The sequence below is a fragment of the Mus caroli genome, chromosome 15 (assembly GCF_900094665.2).
Source record: "Mus caroli chromosome 15, CAROLI_EIJ_v1.1, whole genome shotgun sequence".
In the NCBI taxonomy this organism is placed as follows: Eukaryota; Metazoa; Chordata; class Mammalia; order Rodentia; family Muridae; genus Mus; species Mus caroli.
Genome location: NC_034584.1, coordinates 67,180,740 through 67,196,933, shown reverse-complemented (window position 1 = coordinate 67,196,933; position 16,194 = coordinate 67,180,740). Strand labels below are relative to the sequence as shown.

Sequence of the window (16,194 nt, the reverse complement as noted above, 5' to 3'; positions counted from 1 at the left end):
GAGGGTGTCTGGCAGGAAAACCAGGCGAGGGCGGCCAAACGCACAACCCCTTCTAGAGCCCACCAACAGGCCTAGGGCGGGGCGCGGTAGGGGGCGGGACCTTCGTAGGGGCGGGGCCACAGGCCGCTCCTGACCAATGGACGCCCGCGGCTCAGGCCCCGCCCCTAGAGTCCACTGCATAGTCATGAGGCGCAGGCCGGCGCTGCGTCAGCGGAAGCGGCGCGCAGCGGCTGTTTCCGACCTGATAAAGCGGCGTTGTCCCCGCGCGCTGGCCGCAGCCTCGCAGCGCTCGCACCCCGTCCGAGAAGCTGACTGACGGACTCGCCCGGCCGGCCGCCGCCGAGGGCGCAGCCGCCGCCCGGACGCCCCGCCGCCGCCCCGGTGCGCCCGGGGCCCCGCACCCCAGCCGCCAGCCAGCCCCGCCAGCCCCGCGGCCCCGGCCGGAGGAGACAGGTGAGCGGCCGCACCTGCCGCCCCGCCCCCCTCCGCGCGGTCCGGGCCTCGAACCGGTGGCCCGACCGACCCCGCGTCTCTCCCCGCCCCCACCGGGCTGCTGCGGTGCATCCCGCACCTGCCCTTGCTGGTCCGCATCCCGGGCCCTGCGGCCGCTGTTTGTGCCCTCCTTGTACACCCGTCCGGGGCCACCCCAGCACTCAACCTCCCGCCTCTGGCGTTGGGTGCACACCCTCCTCTGCCCAGCCCTTGCTAACTTCTGGGAGTTCACAAGCTCTGGGCCCACCACCTTGAAATGCTCCTGGGTCACCGCTCTCTATCCTTGTCCCCAAACACGCATTGCTTGCAGCGCTGCTAGCTGATGGCCTGACCCTTTTCGGGCACCTTTTTTTATTTCCCGAAGCCCACCTCGTCCCTGGAGAAGACCGGAGCATTATGCTCCGCTCCGGGTGCAGAGCCTCGGATTTGGAGAAGCCCCGTCCCTCTCCCCGAGACCAATCTTCCTCCAGTCCCTTGAGCTTAACCCATTCCTCTCCAAGGTGTGCTGCGCTAGATGGGCGCCCGGAGAGCACACTCCTGCGGAGGGCTTTTCCAGGGGAGGTATGTCCAAGTTGGGCAGCACAGCCTGCTGGTTAGTTATTCGTAAGAGTTCTACAAGGTGGGGCCAGCTATGGGTGGGAAGAGGTACTAGGTGTCCTGGGGAAGTCAGGGTTTTGTGCATTCCCCGCGGGATACTGACAGAATATGGCTTCAACTTCTGCCTTAGTTTCTCCTTCTGGTCCCCTTGCTGACCACACACGGGGCTTGCAGCTTCTTGTTGTACTGAGGTGTTCAAAGAAAGATGAATGCCTGACAAACAGAATTTGAAAGATGAGCGAATGATTGAAACAATTGTTTCTAGTGGTCGTCTAGGCCCAGAAACTCCTAGGGTGGGCCTTAATACACCTGGGTCGCCTCACTGCACGGTGAAGTGTGTTCTAAGCAAATTCTCTGCAGCTGGCTCCACTGTCTGCTGACAGGTAGGGTGTGGTGGAAATCTTTTCCTCTGTTATTTTTCCTTGTAGTAGGAAAGCATAAGTGAAAAGCTAGAGGGGCGCCTTACTGCTTAAGGGTGACAAATGGCTGGTCATTGAAACCGGGAGCCTCCATCAGCTTTGAAACAAATGTGAACAACACCTTCTTGCTGCTTAGATCCGAATCCTGCATTAGAAGAGCAAGTTGATTAAGGCTCTGCAGAGATTTCTCAGAAGCTGCTGAGAAGGGGGAGAGGCAGTGACCCTGGCCTGAAGCTGTGTGGGCTCCAGGTGGGAAGAGACGCCAGCATAATGAAGAAATCAAGTGCTCTGGGGGAGAGATTGGGGAAGTAGGTCACCTGAAAATCCTGCACTTGAGTGGCAGTCGGGCTGATTGTGGTCATTTTTGTGACTGCTGCAGAGAAGAAGTTGTTCCTTTGAAAGGGTTGAAATGCATGTTAGGTATATGTGGGGGTGATTTATTTGGGAAACATCCCTGCCTCAACCCAGCGACTGTGAAGGGAGGTGGCCCAGGGCCAGCGCCCTGTGCCTTGGAGGATTCACTGGCTTCCTTGCGGAGATGCTGTGTGCAGCAGCTTTGGCCCTTGTTGCATTGTGAAAGCAGACCAGAGATTGGACCAGGTTATCTCCAAGGTAGTTTGCTTTTAACACCCTCCAACTTTGCTTATTGGAGAGGAGGGAGTCGGGGCTGGGGGAGCAGTAAACCGTTCTTGCCCTTGTCTGACTGCCCTGCGGAGCTGCTGGGGAGAAGGGGGCTATGATGCTGCCACTGCTGGTCTCTAGTGCAGGGAAGGATCTTCAGAAGGTATTGGAGCTGGTGCTCAGGGGATGCTGAACTGATTTCATCTGTCATCCAGAAGAAGGCAGATGAGGGCATTGCACAAGGGTGGTGGTGGGGTTTAGATGCCTTGCTTGCCCTGCCTTGTGCCCTCTCATTGTCCTGGGGACCCTGGTGCCCCAGCTTTGGATAGGCAGCCAGGGGTGGTTTCTGACAGATTTGTGGCCTGGCATGGAATAAGAGTGGCTGGTGATCATTGTAGGTGGCAGACAACCCCAAATTGCTAGTGCCCTCCTGGGGAACACCCCTGGCAGAACTGTGCCTGTAATTTGTGGAACCAGAATGTGCTAAAAGCTGTGTTCTTGTTAAGGGTGGGTGAAGATGCTGCTCCATGCTCGCCTCCTGTGGTTCCTTGTGTTTTTGTTTTTGTTTTTTTTTTAATCATAATGTAATTATGTCACCGAGGGTACATTTAGTGATATGCCATTAGGAGAGAGCCTTGACTGCAGGCCAGGTAACACAAATATTCAGAGGTACCCAGTAAAGGTTCAGCAGTGGGGACAGTCTCATGTATGAAATGCCATCATGGGGGTGGAAGACCCCACAAACCAGAGTCTACAGAGGGCTCAGCTGAAGCACCTCCCCCACCAGCTCCTAGACAAGCTCTCCTTGTTTGCATTAGCGTAACTGCTCCACCAAAGTCAATGAACAAGGATCTTTTTAAATGGGAACTTTCAAAATGTGCCTCGAGTGTCGTGTCTCCCCCCCCCCCCCATACACACACACACACTATCAAGTTCTGAGCCCTGGGATACTCCCTTTCAGAGAAACTTGAGGCCTCTTCCATGCTAGGGGAAAAGACAGCCCTGTTCCCAGCCTGAGGAACCTGGTCAGGCTCAGGACTGGCACTGCTCTGCTTTTTATGTGAAGGCTGGAGTGTGCCTGGGGTTTGTTATTGGTTGTGTGTGTTTGGGATTTTGTTTTTTAAAGACCGGGTCTCACATAAGCTAAGACTAACCTTGGACTCCTGATACTCCTACCTCCTGGGTGCCTCCTCCTGGCAAGTGCTAGAATTACAGTTTTGTACCAAGGTGCTTGGCTCTGTAAAGTGTTTTTAAGAATAAAACACTGTAGCATTCTAAAGGCTGATGCAGCAGGATTGAAAGTTCAAGTTCAGTCTGGCCTATGTAGGGAGTCCCCTTTTTCTTCAATATTTAAGTTTTATTTGAAGCTATATATGTGTGTCTTTGTATGGATATGTGCATGAGCGTGTAGGCTGCAGAGGCCAGAGGTGTTAGCCTCCCAGCCCGCTGGAGCTGGAGTCTTGGGGAACTGTGAACTGTCTGCTGTGGATGCTGAGAATCAAACTTGGAAGAGCAGTACATGCTCTTAACCACCGAGCCATCTCTCTAGCCTGAGACCTATTTAAAAAAAGAAAAGATTGGATACCACAGACTCAGCAGACATAGCCCATTTGTGTTTTGTTTCTCATTGGAATTACCGTGAGCTTTCCTCATGCCCCTTCTCAAGAGGCCAGCCTTGTGTCCTCCTGGGAGGGTGTGGGTGTTAGTGCCATAGAGAGTCTGACAGGCAGTGTGGATGGCCGAGTGTATCTGTCTCCAGTGATGCTGTTGCTGGGCTTTTGGGAGCTGTGGGAAGGACACACAGCCTGAGGCCAGAGAGAGGACAGTCCCAAATTCCCTGTGGCTCAGCTACTGCTTAGGTGTGGTTGTTGTTGGTTTTTTGTTTAGATTTATTTATTTTATTATTTTGTGTGTATGACTGTCTATTATTTTTGGCGTTTACTATTTATGTGTGTGAATGTATGTCCTACTACATATCTGTGACTGTGTCCAGTGGGGTCAGAAGAGGATCTCCTGGGGCTGGAGTTACTGAAGGCTGTAAGCCACCACATGGGTGCTGGGAACTGAACCCAGATCCTATGCAAGACTAAGTGCTCTAACCACTGAATCAGCTTTCTGGAGGAGCCCATTTTTGTTGTTGCTTTTTTGAGACACAGTCTCCTAGCTCATTCTGGCCTCAAATTCGTAATGTAGCCAAGGATGACCTTGGACTTCTGGTCCTCCTCCCTCTATCCCAAAACTGCTGAGATTCCCACCATGAACTGCCACTCCTGGCTTGGGTTTCCTTTAAAAGGGGCTAACCTTCTCATTGTCTTGTTCATCCTTATTTGATGCTAGGCATGGCCTCTGAGTGCATGGGTCTGAGGGTGCCAGGCTGCTCACAAGCGGAACCCAGAACAGTCGTAGGCTCTGGGGTCTGCTTTATGGTTTTGATCCTTTTTTTTTTTTTAATCTAATTTTATTTTTGTTTTTTTGAGACAGGGTTTCTCTGAGCAGCCCTGGCTATCCTGGCACTCACTCTGTAGACCAGGCTGGCCTCTCACTCAGAAATCCGCCTGCCTCTGCCTCCCGAGTGCTGGGATTAAAGGCGTGTGCTACCACCGCCCAGTTATAGTTTTGAACCTTAAGCTTAGCTTCCTTTCCTCTTTGAAGCCCAGACCTGGGAGCTGTTGTTCAGACTGGGTTTCCCTGTCTCCAGCTGAACCTTCCCACAGCTACAGAGGGGTTTTCCCAGCTGGACAGTTTGATAGGGAGGGAAGGGCCCTGGCATGGGAACTGCTATGCCAGAATCTTGCATGGCTAATGGATCCTACACAGCCAACCCCTGGCTTGAGGTCTTGTAGTTAGTGTCTCTTGAACTTGCAGCCACATGACTCAGTTAGCCACCACATCCCCCTTTCAGACAAGGGAAAATCTGGAGTGAGAAAAGCTACATTTCAGACTAGAAGATAAAAAAGAAAGATTGAAGTGTTGAGGTAGGCATGCGTTTGGCTCTGATGCAGTGGACACTGTACTTTGTGTACAAGTCCGACTGCATAATTTTATGCAGTCACTTAGATGTTGTAAGCCAAAGGATAATAAATAGCTCTCTGTTGCCAGCAACTTAGTCACCACTTGAGGGAAGTGCAGCCAATCAGCAGAGTGTGATTTTTGGTTTGGAGTAAGGAGGGAGTATTTTTCCATCAAATTTTTCGAGGCCCAGGCTCCTGTGTGGTGCTCACTGCCACCACTGCAGCTCTCCATCACTGTGGGGGGTGTGTGGGTGTGTGTGTGTGTGTGTGTGTGTGTGTATGCAGAAACTAACACTGGGTATCTTCCTCTACAGATCTCTACCTTAACTTTGAATCAAGAGTCTCCTACTGAACCTGGGGGCTGGCCAGTGAGTTCCAGGCACCCTCTTGCCTCTGGCTCCTCATCCCAATGCTGGAGTAAAAGATACAGACTCCATGCCCAGCCCTCCGTTGTTTTAGGGTTTTTGGTTTTTGTTTGTTTGTTTGGTTTGGTTTGGTTTGGTTTTGGTTTTGGTTTTTTGAGAAGCCCTGGCTGTCNTGGAACTCACTCTGTAGACCAGGTTGGCCTTGAACTCAGAAATCTGCCTGCCTCTGCCTCCCAAGTGCTGGGATTAAAGCTGTGTGCCACCGTTGCAGTTTTTTTTTTTTTTTAACAGTTTTTTAACGTCTGTACAACTGTGCAAAATGTGGGCGTCAGAACAACTTGAGTGGTGGGTCTTTCCTGCTTTGCTGTGGCTTCATGTGGCAATTTCCTCTACCTACTGAGCTATGGCGCTAGACTTCCATCTGTTTACTTACCTATTTGTTTATTTTCCGGTTTGTTTCAAGACAGGGTTTCTCTGTGTGTTTCTCTGGCTCTCCTGAAACTTGCTCTGAAGACCAGGCTGGCGTCAAACTCAAGAGATCCACCTGCTTTTGACTGCAGAATACTGGGATTAAATGTGTGCATTACCACCATTTATTTATTTATTTATTTTTATCTTTTTTTTTTTTTTAGGCCAGGGTTTGACATCTATAATGGAGGTAAAATCACTTGTATTGAACAAGAAGCTGAGGCAGATTTGAAGCCAGCCTGAGCTACATAATAATTTCTAGGCTAGTCTGGGGCAATGACTGACCCTGTCTCAAAATACTAGGGGGAAAGAAAATATCGAGGCAGACATGGTGGCACAAACCTGTAATCCTAGCATTCAGGATGCTGAGGCAGGAGGATGAAAGCTGGACCCAGGAAGACTAGCTGAATACCAAAAAAATCTCTCTCATCTACAGTAGTGGTCAAGTTTCACTAAAATAGATGCCTGCCCATGTTTTTGTGCAAATGCTGTCATATAACTTTAAAAAACTTTGGACATATTTAAAAATATGGATATATCTAAACCTTTTTGTGTGCACCAGGCTGGTATTGAACTCAGAGAAATCTGCCTGCCTCTGCTTCCCAAGTGCCTGGCTCCAATTTTGAATAACTTTAAAAGATGTCATTTGTATTATTTGTAGGCATTTAAAAGTAAGACCCAATGCCAGACACCCTAGTGACACCATTCCCACCATCAATGCCCCTTAAAAGAACAATAGTCACCCCCACCCCCATACTGATGATGGCTGTGCTTCATTTTCTGCCTGTGAAGTTTTATTCTAATGTAACTTATCTTTATACTGGAAAGACTTTTTATTGGTTACTTTTGTTCTTTTGTGTGACAGAAGTACGTGGAAATTGAATTCAGAACATTTCTGTAATCTTTAAGCTGTGTCAACTCAGTCCAGAAAAGCAGTTTTGACTTTTGTAACTCTCGTCTATGACCCTGGCCACAGAACCATAACTCATTATCAGGCCTAGTGAGACGTTGCAGAATGCCTTGGAACACCATGGAATTTGGTCTCTGAGCAGAGTGGCTGAGTAGGGGACCTATAAGGTGTCTGTCTCAGGGAAAGGACTTACTGAACTGTCCCTGGGACCTCTGCTGCTGGAACATTCTGTGAGAACAGTCTTCTCTCTCTTTTTTTAAAGACAGAGTCTTGTACCACATCAGGCTGGTTTGGAACTTGCAGCAATCCTTCTGTCTAGTTTCCCAAGTGCTGGTATTATAAGCACAAGCCATTACACTGTCTGACAGCCTTCTTTTTGTCTAGGTGTGGAGAAAGCATGAAGGTGACCTTGAGTTTAGATGTGGCCTGCCAGGGACTTCTCAGGCAGTTAATTTTAGGAGATACTTTGTGAGGACTGTACCTGGGGACCCTAAGAGTGTTCTTGCAGGGTACCCCATGCTTTTACATGCCTCCTGCACATCTGAGGGACAAAGCCCTTGCTTCATTACGCTGTCCCTGGCGATGGTCTGTCTTATAGCTCAGTATTATGTTGCATGCCTTCTGAGTGTTCAGTGTTAAATGGCAGAAAGATGGGGAATTTCAAAGGCATTTGTGGCTCAGTTAGGGCTTTGCATCTTTATTTGGGTTGGTTAAAATGTAAGCCTATGGCATTACACCTTGAGTTAAAATTTAATTTGCCAGAAAAAGGCATCGGCAGTAAGACTAAGGTGGTTGGGCCTGGGGCTTCTTGGGGCCTCTTGCTTAGTAATCCAGTGTTTCCATTTGCTCTTTCTCCTGCTCTAGGCCTGAGGGCTCCTGCAGGTCTCAGGTGAGAGCCACTGGGTGGATTAGGGAGGATGATGAAGAGACTGGGAAACGAGGGTGTTGGAACCTCTTCCTGAGAACCCAGGATGGGCTGCTGTGGAGTGCTTAACTATCCTCAGATCCTGCTAAGGCATGTTAATGCTGGTTTGTTGGATGTTTAGTAATTCAACAACAAATTGTTGTCACCTCATGCTCAGAACAGAACATGCAGTGGCTGGAGAGCAGTGAAACCAGCCATATGGGATAGTGTTGTATGCCCAGTGGGCAAGAGATTTGACTGCTCTAGAGTCCCACAGCATGGTCCAGCCTGGCTTTTCACCTGTCTCTGCTGTCACTGCTGGTGTGCACAGCACATGAGAGCTGGATGTGGAGACTTACATCTACCACCACTGGACGTTTGAGGTCAGCCTGGGCTACAGAGCAAGACTAAAAAAAAAAAAAAAAAACCCACAAACCAAAGAGTGCAGTCTAAGCAAGGACATGTCAGCATAGAAAGGGGACCCTGTCCCCTTTGTTCCTGGGGTAGGAGAAGACAATTGAAATCAAAGAATGAGGCTGTCGGAGATGTCGAGTGACCCCAGAAGATGGAGCCTTGCTTGCTTATCTCCAGCACAGCAGCTGTTTTTCAGTTCCCTTGGTATTTGGGGCATCAGGATGGAGGGTAGGGTCTCCTGATTTGGGGAATCTGTGTGCTGAAGGAAAGCAGGTACAGGAAAGGATAGAGGTCCTCTTGCTTTATTTCTTTAGAAATAACTGCACTCCCCTTGGCTTCCTTCCAGCATGCAAATCTCCCAGTCAGGCAAGCAACTGGAATACTGAAGTGACTGTTAGTGGTTTTTCATATCGCTTATGTAAAACGGTTTGCATCAAAGCTTGGAATAGGGGAACCCTCCCCCGCTGAGTGAGGCCCTGTACACCTCTGTGCAGCACTCCCCTCTGCTGGATGGAGTCAGGTCAAGGAATGGGCCAGCCTGTTCTGCCATTGCTCAGCACATTTGAAGGTAGGTCTGACTTGGGGAGAGCTTGAACAGGGAGGTCAGGTTATAGGTCAAACTGTCCTTCTCCCAACAAATGGCCTATAACTGGGTATGTATGGGGAGTGGGGCCTGTGTGTGTGTGTGTGTGTGTGTGTGTGTGTGTGTGTGTGTGTGTGTTGGGAGACCAACAGTTGTGTCTTAAGGCAAAGTACAGGGAATTGCAAAGCTATTGAGAACATTTCCACTCTTGTTGAATGAGTCATATATAGCTAATGTGATCTTAATTCTGAAGAGGGTAGGGAGGGGCCTGTACCTTTTACTGTTTAGTGGGAGCTTGGCAGAGCCCAGCTTTGTCCTGGGAGGAGTACAGGGAGTGGCCAGCCCTGGCTTTGTGTCCTTGGCCCAGAAACCACCACTGTTCACATAGCCTTCGGTCTCTGTATGATAACCATGGGCCCAAGGGGTATTTGTTCTTGTGGAATAGACACTTGAAGAGTAGGAGTGACAGCCACTAACAAAGGGCATTGAACTCTCTGATAGAACTCAGAATGTGAAGGTTAACTGACTTGCCCAGAGCACCATCACGGGTGGCCAAGCCTGGTGCATACCCAGGGTGTGTCAGGCTGCTTGGCTTATGTTCTCAAGTCAAGCGCTACTTAACATGCTGTTTGTTTTCTGCCCAGGGAAATGTGGAAGTGCCATCTTTCCTTGCATTCCAGCTCGAGGCCCTTCTGCTGTTGCTACCCATGCCAAGAGAATGCCCACTGCTGGACGAGGCTCATCTTGGCTACTGGCTGCTCAGCTGCTGGTCTTAAACTTCTTTATTACAAGTATGGCAAGAAGGATCCCTGAGCTGGGGATGGGGTACTCACTGGCTCAGTCCTTGTGTTGTCTCACTTGGTTCTCTACAGCTGTGAGGATAAGAAGCTTTCCCAGCACGGCCCTGGTACCCAGTTCCTTCTTATGTCCTCCCTCCTGTCAGGTCAGCTAGGCTGTAAGCCAGGCCAGGGCTGGTTGGTTCTAAGATCTATTCTGCCCTGATGATGCTTCTGTGTGGCCAGACATTTGGCACAGTGAGCCCACAGGCACAGGAACCTGACCTGGGCCAGTTTTGGAAGATGTCCAGGCAGGTGGTCCCTAGTCTGATCTGAAGGTTGTTTTTGAAATTTGTTATTGCTGTTCTCAGACCTAGAAAGGTGAACAGCACAAGAGATATTGTCATCTCTGCTTGTTACCCAGCGCCTACAACTATCTACGTGTTTCTCGTCTGAACTGTCTTTTTTTGTTTTGCTCGACATGTCTTGTTATGTAGCCAATGCTGGTCTGGGACATGTCCTCTTTCTGCCTCAGTCTCCTAAGCTTTGGGACTACTGGGATTTAGGCATGTGCCACTATGACCTGAAAAGTTTGGTGGGCCTTATATGCTAGGCAAACACTCAATCACAGGCCATATTCCTAGCCCTGAGCTTCTAATTTATATATATAATTTTTTGTTTTGAACTTGGGCCTCATGTAGCTGAGGCTGACAGCTGAGGGTGGATTTTGAACTCCTGATCTCCTGTCTCCACTTCCCAAGTGCTGAGATTATAGGCATATGGCCACCATCCCCAGCTTGTTTTCCCAGTTCTGAGTGTCATTTTCACCTAATACTCTGCATGTGTGAAAGATACTGGAGTGAGGCGATGCTTAAAACCAACCAAGTGCAGAATGAAATCAGAGCAGGGTTTGAAGGAGTAGATTGCCCGTGGCAGTGTCAGCAGGAATGGAGGAAGATGTGGGGCAGAAAGAAGCTCTGCCCGCAGGTCTCCAGGGTAGGAGCAGCTGTGGGTGCAGACGGGTGGCATTGTCACCACTGTTATCAGCCCGCACTGACAGTTTGTGCCATCTCTGGCAAGGGGCGCTATGTCCCGATAAGCCTGCTAGGAGTGATGGTGGTTTGTGGTGTCAGGCCCAGATAGGGTTTTTATGTGGGTCTGTGGGAGACTGGAAGCCAACAGTACAAAGCATGGCTTCCACCTCTAGAATGGCGCAGGAAAACAGTTGAGAACAGGGAATGTAGGCTTATTTCCCCATGCTTTGCCCAGATCCTGATCCACCCAGTGAATTGTTGATGCCCACCCAATTCTGCTTTGCTTTGGAGTCTTAGGATGGCTCCTGCAGAGCATTGCCTGGGAGTAAGCAGGGGGTTCCTGCTCCTGTCTGTGGGCCCTTTGCTGGACCTGGTGCATTGGATCTTAGTGGCTACAGGGAAGGCAGTTGTGATGCTTATTATACTTTGTACAACACCACGGGGTAGATTTGAGAGTCCTGGTCCCAGGCCACCTCTGGGAACTGAGTGCTTTTCTGGAATGGTGTACTGAATTTAGTGGGACACCAGGATCTTATCAATACTATAGGCTGGGGCCTTAGAAACAGCAGTTTACTTCCCATTATATGGACTTGGAGGTTGGAGGCCCAAGAAAGAGCAAGGGTGCTCTCAGGACTGTCTGCTGAGGGGAGGAACATTTGGTGCTTCCGAGAGATGCCTTATGGCTGTAGCCTTGTGCTAGAAATGGACAAGGCCTTAACCCAACCTTTTCATGAAGGAGGAACTCACTCACTCAGGTCTCTGTCATGATCTCATCACCCCACTCCCCACCTCCTTGGAGTAGGGTTCCTGCATGTGACTGGAGGGTATGTGCTATCTAGCCGTAGCACTCTCTTTTGGTTCTTTGTAAGTGATCTTAATCACCATAGAACCTGCTTGGCACAGCGTGTAGAAATGCCCCTTGAAATTGCCCCTGGCCTGCTGTGGGGTCCAGTTTCTGTAGGCCCAGTGTACACTGACTGCCTGGAGTGCTGCATACGCTTTGACTCACCCCTGTTACATGGTCTGCCATAGCCCTTACCTGGGCATCTTGCTCCTGACCATCTCTTCTGTCAGTGTGCTAAGCACAGTGTGAGATGAGGGGGGACATAACCTTGGTCTTGTCGAGATATCACATAAGAGCTCAGGGTGCTGGAGCCTGGGGTGCTATGTTCATCTGTTCTGGGGGCCAAGCCACCATTTGGCTGCATCTGACTGAGCAACAGTTGCTGCTTTAGAAGGTGGAGTTGGCAGGACCTCTACTTGCTCCCAGTCGTCTCCATAGGTGGTGGGAAAGACAGGGCCTGGCCCTCAGCTTTCTGGGAAGTGGGGCAGACCTGGTTGGTGGCCTTGTCAGAGTCCTGCTGAAGGGGTATATATCTCCCTTTCTCATAATCAGGAGACCAGACTGGATCTCAGTCTGCGGTCCTTGACTTTGGACATTTAGCACTGAGAGTTTGTTTCTGTCATTCTGTCCACCTATGGATCTCATCTTAGAAACAACTCAGAGAAACAGTGCCTACTAGACATCTCAGGAGACTGTGAGGTGGCTTGGCTGAACCTCTTTGGATACTTGTGGGTGCCATTGACACAGCTCCATTGTGTCTTGGGCTCTGCCACATGCTAGCAGATGTAAGGATTATGGATGGGATATGCTTGAAGTTTTGTGACATCATTTCAGTGTAAAGGAATTGCACCTACATCCATCTCAAGCAAAAGTCTTCCATTTTCTGGTGGACCAGCTTCTTCCTTGGTCAGTTGAGGAGAGAATGGTGGTATGCCTGGGGCTGGAGGTCTGTAGCAGTAGGACTTGATGCCTTCCTCCCAAGTCTTTGTGAGTCCGGACACTCCCGTCAGCTCAGGGAGTTCCCCTGGAAGCAGGGTTGGGGAAGCCCAGGTGCCCTCAGCCTCTCTGAGGTAAGTGCTCACTCTACAGTGCTGCTTGCCTCTGCGGTCCTCTGCACCTGGCCTTTGTACCTCGTGCCCATGTCCTTTTTGCCCCCTCCTTACTGTCCATTACCTCCTTTGCTGAAGTAGGATGGATATGTTTTGCTTCCACTTTGGTGGTGGTGGTGTTGCCCCCTCCCCTTTGGCTCTATAGCCCAGTCTTGTCTAGATTTTTAGCCCAAGGTAGACCTCACATTCCTCTGCTCAAGAATAACTTTTTTTCTTTATCGGTGTTACTGGGTTTGATACACAGCCTCATGCATGCTAGATAAGTGCAGTAACACTAAGCTGTACCCTCAGAACCTGACTTTAAATTCTGCCTTTGTGTCCTGTGTACTGGGATTATAGCTGCGAGCCTCTTGCACAGTTTTGTTTGCTTATTTTTTCACACTAATGGCTCCATGGAGATCTGGTATATGCATAAGCATATGAAGCCATGTGTGTACAAGGGGACTGCTTCTATGGAAAGACAGATTCTGGTGTTGTCGTAGTGTGGGACCCTTGTGAGTAGAGGGAGGGAGAAGGAGTTGGGGTGAGCGAGCAGCCCGCAGGGAGCTTCCACCTCTAGGGCTTAGAGCATAGGGATGAAAGAACAGAGCTGGGCGGGCAAGGATTGGGCCTTCAACAGAGGGGTGCACCTAACTAACTAATGGTGACCCTGCCTGATCTGAAAGACTCCCTTGGAGTCACTTGGCATGGCCCTTGTGTGGTGAGAGCTCCTGGCTGTGCGTTCATGGGTGCTTAGGGTCTAGGGGAAAAGCAGGAGGAGAGGGAGCTGGCTTCACCAGTGTAGCTTGAGAAGGCAGGACTCAGGGGCGTGGTGGGTCTGGCTGCAGTTGTGACTTCCCTGGGGACATGTTCTGTGACTGTGCAGTGAGAGCCATCCCAGGAATATACTGTGAACACTGTTTGGCCTTGTTTTCTGCCAGTTGTGTGCTGGGGTGGCCTTATAGACCTTCCCCCTCCCCCTTGTCTGTCTGTCCGTGTCGTCCCGTTCCCCCCCCCCCCCCCCCCCACACACACACACCTAGCAGGCAGGTGCAAGCATGACGGAGTAGGCTTAGTTTCTGGAACCTTGGAGAAGGGGCTGTGCTGGGCGGCTTGCTTAAGCTGAAGGGGGAGGTGACAGCACGGCTTATCTGGGTAAGGGAATGTGTTGGTTATGAAATGTGAAACCAGGATTTTGCTGAGTGTGTTGCTAGCTCTGCCTTTCCTCCAGAGGGCCAGCCCTGGGTTTCTTCTCAAAACAGGGAGCTAAGGCCATGCGCAGAAGATTCAAAACAAGCAGACTCACCACTTCTCATCAAGTACACCTCTGCCTGTCTGCAGACACTAGCACCCCTGTGCTTCCTTTACTTGGTCTGACTGGACAGAGTGGCAGTTTTACTTATAGCTGTTTATACTTCTGTCTGTCTCTTGGGACTGCGCCTAGAAAACAGTTTGACCCATGTTCTCATATACCACCAAGTGTTTGCTGAGCTCTGGAAGGATCTCAGCCTGGTGACCTGGCCAGTTTCGTATAGTTTCCTAAACTTAAAAACCATCTTTTTCCCTCGAGGAGGAGGGCAGGGCAGGCCTTGATATGTTGCCCTCTCCACCCCACCCCCTTTTCTTCTTCCTCCTCCTTTTTTGGTTGTTGTTGAAACAGGATCTCACTGCATAGCTCTGGCCATGTTGGGACTCATTGTTTAGATTATGCTGGCCTCAAACTAACAGATATCTGCCTGATTCACCTGCCTCTGCCTCCTTAGTGCTGGAATTAAAAGTGTGTGCCACCATGGCTGGGCAGTGTTATCCTTTTCCTTAGCTGTTCTTAAATTTGTAGATTTAAGTATTTTCTTCCTACCTTAGCCTGGGGAGAGGCTGGGGCCACAGGCGTGTGCCACTGCCCCTGGCTTCTCTGTTTTTTCTTTTTGGGTTTTATTTTTTTAAGTACTGGAAATGGAACCCAAGGCCTCATACATAATCAGCTAAGAGCTCCACCTTTGAGTTGCATCCCCAGCTCCTGTCTGCCTGTCTCTTTCTCTCTCTCTCCCTTTTTCTCTTTCTTCCTTCCTTCCTTCCTTGTACCAACATAAATTGCTCAACTAAATCATAAAGGCAACAACAGAGTGAGGGTAGTTTTTTGTTTTTTTTTTGTTTTGTTTTGTTTTGTTTGTTTGTTTTTCAAGACAGTGTAGCCCTGGCTGTCCTAGAACTCACTCTGTAGACCAGGCTGGCCTCTCACTCAGAAATCCGCCTGCCTTTGCCTCCCGAGTGCTGGGATTAAAGGCGTGCACCACCACGCCCGGCCTGACATGACAATTCTGTGACTATTTTCTGCCTGTAGTTGGTTGGGTCAGTAGATGTAGAAGGTAGGCATATGAACAGCTGAGCTATGGAATCTATATGATAAATGTAGTCCTTTGTACACAGTCTGATTCAGTCTTACTGTAGAAGGTAGCTTATGTAGTACATTCATGAAGTCTGTTCTGTCACACTGTTGTAGCACAGGTAGATAAACTGCATGTGCCATGTGTTGTATACTGAGTAGGCATGTTGTATTAGGTGATGTAGCCCTGTCATACACTTTCACTTTTCTCTTTCTCTTCGTCAGTAGTTCATGTTTTGTTTCAGTAAGAACTGGCAGGTACTGACTGCAAAGGACCAGCCTAGGGTCTGAGCCCTTGAGTATTGGCCTGCTGATCAGAGATGGTATTTAGCTGGCTGCTGACCATGGGGGTGGCAGGGATGGGATGGATGCCTCTGACGGGGCTGGAGGACTGGAGGAGCTGGCTGCAGCATTGCTCACTAGCGTCCCCTGAGACTCCTCTGCAGAGGCCACAGACAGGGACCTCCAGAGTCTTTCCATGTGGCCACTTAGTTCCTCTTGTGGTAGGAAGCCTGCTCCTATTCAGCATGGCTTCTGCAGATGTAGCACCTGGCTTCCTGGCAGGCAGGCCCAGGAGAAGGCCAGCCACAAAGGTCACCTCTGCCATCCCTCTGTCCTGGACAGGCCCTTGTTTCCATGAAGAACCAAGCTGTAATATCACTTCTTACTAGTGGCTTTTGGGCTTTGATCAGCCTACAGTTTCCTTTTTTATAAGATAGTCTCTTGCTATGTAGCCTAGGCTGATCTTGAACTCACAATCCTGCCCCAGGCTTCTGAGAGCTGGGATTATCAATGTGTGTTAAAATGATTGGCTGTCATTTCTTCAGTAACAGAATAGAAGTCTAAGACTTGACCACCTGGCTCTTGCCAGGAGTCCTCTATTCTTTCCTACGCAGAAGTGTGTGTGGCTTGTCCTTCCTCATCTCCTCCAACCATCACTGTTCTGGTCTCTGTGCCCAAGGCTCCCTAGAGCCATTTTCTTGGGGTTATCTGTGTCTTTAGGCCACAGTTTGCTAGGTTGGTACCCCATGCCTTTGAACCACACTCCCACACTGTTCCATCTTTCCTCCTGGGATGATAGGGCATTCCTGAACTTCCCCCTGCATTGTCAAGGCCTAACACCTGTGGGTTACCAGTCAGATCTCACTGCATCTTACACATCACTTAGCATCCTATGTGTCAGATCCAGTTCCCCATTGGCTTTACATGGAAGAGGATTCCCCTAGAACAATGCATACCCACTCCCATCCCTGGCAGTGGTAGTATAATAGGTGCTCCAGGGGCA

The 16,194-nt window shown here is 49.9% G+C and overlaps 1 protein-coding gene across 3 annotated transcripts in view; it reads left to right on the top strand.

Annotated features, from left to right (window-relative positions):
* The first annotated feature begins 405 nt into the window (after positions 1-405).
* Positions 406-16,194, top strand: part of Slc45a4 (solute carrier family 45 member 4) — a 67,950-nt gene continuing 52,161 nt past the window's right edge. The window contains exons 1-2 of one of the 3 annotated variants that reach the window (XM_029469804.1): positions 8,603-8,769; positions 9,429-9,575. The gene's annotated coding sequence lies outside the window, so the exon portion shown is untranslated. Of the gene's footprint in view, positions 454-653; positions 1,054-8,602; positions 8,770-9,428; positions 9,576-16,194 lie in introns of those variants that run through there. The other 2 variants (XM_021184010.2, XM_029469805.1) reach the window with 2 other exon arrangements.